Here is a 5,097-nt window from a genome sequence, read left to right as displayed (position 1 = left end):
CTTTCTTTCTCTCTATTCAGAGCTGCCCTGCTGTGGTGGGAAGGGATTTCTATTCTTCTCTTGGTCTGAGTGAGAAAAAACAACCTCCAATTCAAGACCAAGTGACAAACATGCCTCCAGCAGAAGCCATGGGCCCCGGGCAGCTTTGTGTCTGAAACAAAGAATAACTTTACTTTTCGAATTTCATACCCACTTTTACTTAGACCACACCAAAATTATTGTGGAAATCATGACCTAAATTCCTCCAACATGTTTAGTCAGCTATTTCATAAGTAATAGTTTCATACAATGTAATTTCCTGTCAGTATTAGCGTATTTCTCAGCACCATACATCACATCTATGAGACAGAAAAGCTGATTAAAAATATACTGAAATGGTTGGAATTCAGAAAATTTTTGTAAATTCAGTATAGAAACCTGAAATGAGACACCAGAGTATACTTTTGGTATTTAAATATTCTGTATACTTTTTCCTATAAAAATTTTTGTCTAATGTTCTTAGACTCAAGAAAACATACTGTCCAAGTACAGAATTTCAAGTCTTCCATATTTTGCCTAAAATTCAAAGAGTCTTAAATAAATTTATGATGTGAAATGTGTCTATCTTGATTAAGATGTTACAATTACGCAAATATTTTAAAGATGTAAATTTATTTTAAAAATAGACAAAGACGTGGCTCTCTCCTACTCCTGTTTGACAGACAGCCACGTCCTCCTGCGCAGTGCCAGCTGCAACCCTGACACAAAATGGTGAAGGTCAGAGTGAACAGATTTGGCCGTATGGGATACCTGGTCACCAGGGCTGCTTTTAAGTCTGGCCAAGTGCATATTGTCACCTTGAATGATCCTGTTCATTGACTTCAAGTACATGGTCCACAATGGTCTAGTATGGTTATACTCATGGCAAGTTCAAAGGCACAGTCGAGGCTGAGAACAGAAAGCTTGTTGTCAATGGAAAGTCTGTTTCCATCTTTCAGGAGCAAGATCCCACCAACATCAAATGGGGTGATGCTGGCACTGAACATGTTGTGGAGTCCACTGGTGTCTTCACTCCCATGGAGAAGGCTGGGGCTCACCTGAAGGCTGGAGTCAAAGAGGTCATCATCTCTGCCCCCTCTGCACAGGACCCCAAGTTTGTGATGGGTGTGAACCATGACAAGTATGACAACTCCCTGAAGATTGTCAGCAATGCTTCCTGCACCACCAAGTCCTTTTCCTCCCTGGCCAAGGTCATCCATGACAACTTTGGCATGGTGGAGGGACTCATGACCACAGTCCATGCCATCACTGTCACCCAGAAGACCGTGGATGGCCCCTCTGGGAAGCTGAGGTGTGATGGCCGAGGAGCTGCTCAGAACATCATCCCTGCTTCTACTGGCACTGCCAAGGCTGTGGGCAAGGTCATCCCCAAGCTGAATGGGAAGCTCACTGGCATGGCCTGCCCTGTCCCCACCTCTAATATATCAGTTGTAGATCTGACCTGCCACCTGGAGAAAGCTGCCAAATACAATGACATCAAGAAGGTAGTGAAGCAGGTGTCAAAAGGACCCCTTAAGGGCATCATGGGCTTTAGTGAGGACCAGGCTATCTGCTACTACTTTAACAGTAACACCTACTCTTTCACCTTTGATGCTGAGGCTGGGATTGCCTCCAATAACCACTTTGTCAAGCTCATTTCTTGGTGTGACAATGAATTTGACTACAGCAACAGGGTGGTGGACCTTATGGTCCACATGGCCTCAAAGGATTAAGAGCTCCATGGACCACCAGTCCCAGCTACAGGAAGAGATGCTCTGAGCTGCTGGGGAGTCCCAGCCCCAATTCAATCCCCCAACACACTGAGAATCTCCTGACTTGCACAGTTGCCATCCCAGACTCCCTGAAGAAGGGGAGGGGCATAGGGAGCCTTATATAAAGTTCACTGTATGCAGCAAAAATAATATAAATAGATAAATAGATAAATACATACATACATAAATACATAAATAAAAATAGACAAAAATGTGACAATATTTTTCAAGGAAAAATAATGCAATTAAATAGTATTAGAAATGAGAAAAGGGTCCATAGCTATAGATTAAATGGAGTTTTTAAAAAGATATCATACAATATTAAGAGCAAACTTGTGCCAATAAACTTCAAAAAATAGATTAAGGAGATAAATTCCTGTTAAATTATAACTTACCAAAATAGATTCAAGAAGGTAGAGAAAACTTGAATTAACTGAGGATCATTTGTTTTTTAAAAATGTATTTTTCATGAATTTCCATTTAATAAAAGGCAGCATTAAGAGAAAAAAGACTATAACTGTCTAACCACTTTGTTGTATACCTGAAACTGATATAATATTGTATATCAGCTGTAACTGAAATATTTAAAAAAGACAAGCCATTGAAAAGGCAAAAGAATGAAAAGGCAAGTCACAGAATAGATGGTGTTTGTATAAATATAACCATACAGACCCCAAACTCTGAGCATGTATGTATATGTACATATGTATATGGTATATATGTATGTGTATTACATTTCTATAATTTTTTGAGGGCTAAAGAAATACCTGATAGAAATGGGAAAATATTTGAATAAGTATTTCACAAAGGAGGATACCCAAATGGTCAGTAAAGATATTTGTAAATGCTTCATGAACGTATTTTTAAGTGTTCATTTTTGCTAGCCCAAAAGAAAACGCAAATTAAAACTTCAGTGAGAGGGCACTACACTTTCACTGAGATAGCTGAAATTACAGACTGCCAGTACCAAGTCTTTACAAGGTTGTGAAGCAACTGAAATCCATACACCACTGATGGGGCTGTAAATCAATTCAACTGCTACAGAGTACCAACAGACCCACTACAGTCACCCTACATATTCTGTGACTCAGCAGTCTACTCCTGAACATAAAAGCCCACTGAAGCTTGTGTGTGTGGTGTATGTTTATGTGATGAGCACGAAAATACAAAAGTTCATCATAGAGTGTTTATAAGAACCAAGCACTGGAACAACTCAAATATTCATTGAAAATAAAGGGGATGAATATATTTTAATACATTTAAACATGACAGAATGCTATATAATAATGAGAATGAATGAACTGTCACTCATGCTGTAACATGGGTGATTCATAAATTCAACATTGAATGGTAAAACTAACACAAAGAGTACATTCTGCAGGAATTCATTTTTGTGAAGGTCAAAACTAATCTACAGTGTTTAAAGAAAATTTTTCTTCAGCTTTGTCCATGCACGCACAAGTGTGCAGGAGAAACAATTCCTGTGCTCTGGAGTTCTACACAACCTATTCTGGACTTGTTGAAACCAAGCTTCCAGTTACCACCAGTCGTGAAATTTGACAGCGGCCCCTCACAAAGAGTATATAGTATACCCTTGTAAGCCACCACACCCCTGAACTCAAAAGTTGCCTAACTTTGTATACTTTCTCCTTTTAAACCTATATCAAGCTCTTTCCATTTATACACAAAGACAAACTGAATTTGTACTTCAATGGTACTGTTCTTCTTTACCAGGCAAGCAAATAAATTCAGCGTTATTTTTAGATCGTTATTTAGTATCCTTATTTCTTCTCACTAAATGGTACAAGTTAGGGTCCTGGGAACATTTACAAGGAAGATACAAGGTGTGCTGTGAGGTGCTGGTAATACTATATTTCTCCATCTGTGGTGGTCACATAGGTGGGGTGATTCTGTTCAAGTTTGTTGAGCTCAATTTTTGTGATTTTAATATGTGTTATCATTTAACAAAATTCATTTGAACAAACTTTTAACAAATTTAAAATTGTGTAGCAGTTAAAAATCTTTCGGGGAAAAAAAAAACCACCCCTCAAAAGCACACTAAATTTTAAGGAACAGATAGTCCTAAACTTGTTCTACAGAACAGAAGTATAAAGACTATGCCCCTATTCATTTTTTTAGACTAGTATAACCTTGGTAGCAAAAACTAGACTGTGGAAGAAAAGAAAGTCATAGGCAGATCTCACATATGAATATGACACCAAAAACCTTTTTGAAAATCTAAATTTAGCCAAGAAATGAACAAACAAGGAATACAGAGGTATCAGAGAATCAAACACACTAACAGTAAATAAAATTCATATAGCCAAAACGGGAAGTGAGGTTCAGAACGTTTCATAGGTGGATCCTGTGTAGCCTCATATGATTTAGATTTTCATGCTGATAATTTTAGAATGTTGGAAATATATAAAAGTACATGTATATATTGCATAATACCTCTTTAAGAAAAGAAGGTAACTGATTCCTCCATTACCCGATTAACCATTTTCCTAAGAAGAAATGAGAATAAAGAGCATGGAGGGACTGGTGCAAGTTGGGTTGTGCTCTGTTTTATCCACGGTGTTCGCATACTTCTCAAGAACTCTATCAGTGAGGCCGGCTGCTCCAAAACAGAGGAAATACCTGATTATGCCTAGGCAAGTGGTTCTCAGAATGTGGCCCCCCAACCAGAAGCATCTGGACCACCAGGAAATTTGTTAGAAATGAATATTTTCAGGCCCCAAGTAAGACTTACTATATCAGGACCTCTGGCGGTGGGGCCCAACCAGCTCTCCAGGTGATTTTGATGCATGTCAATATCTAAGACCTGCTGTCTCTGGGTAATACTCTGGGCTACGGTCATGCTCTCTGTCTGCTGCCATATCCTCTCTCTACTTAGTCCAGGAGAAAAACAACCATGGAGGAAGAAAGTATTGAAAGGTAGATACCAAAGCAAGATAATTTTTAAACAGAAATGGAGAGAGCTGTATCAGTTTACGTTCCTACCAGCAGTGAATGACGGTTTCTTTTTCTCCACCACCTCTCCAACACTTATTCCGATCAAACCACAGTTCTCAAACGTCTCCTATCTCAAACAATTCAGTTCTCAACCAAGTTGTTCATGGAAAAAATGTCTCGGGTTTCAGACAAATCTTCGGTTCTCGACCCGACAATACTTTCACACTGGCACCTGTATAATAAGTCACACATCTCTCAGGCAACAAACAAAGGAGATTTGGTCTTTGAAAAGTTGCTTTTTGCACAGTCTTCTGGAATGAATTAAGTTTGAGAACTGATGTTCCACAGTACT

The 5,097-nt window shown here is 38.8% G+C and overlaps 1 pseudogene; it reads left to right on the top strand.

The window, feature by feature from the left end:
- Positions 1-747: 747 nt before the first annotated feature.
- On the top strand, positions 748-1,751 carry LOC112300913 (glyceraldehyde-3-phosphate dehydrogenase-like; annotated as a pseudogene).
- The last annotated feature ends 3,346 nt before the right edge of the window (positions 1,752-5,097 follow it).

The sequence above is a fragment of the Desmodus rotundus genome, chromosome 2, assembly GCF_022682495.2.
Source record: "Desmodus rotundus isolate HL8 chromosome 2, HLdesRot8A.1, whole genome shotgun sequence".
In the NCBI taxonomy this organism is placed as follows: Eukaryota; Metazoa; Chordata; class Mammalia; order Chiroptera; family Phyllostomidae; genus Desmodus; species Desmodus rotundus.
This window is presented reverse-complemented; position numbering and strand designations above follow the sequence as displayed.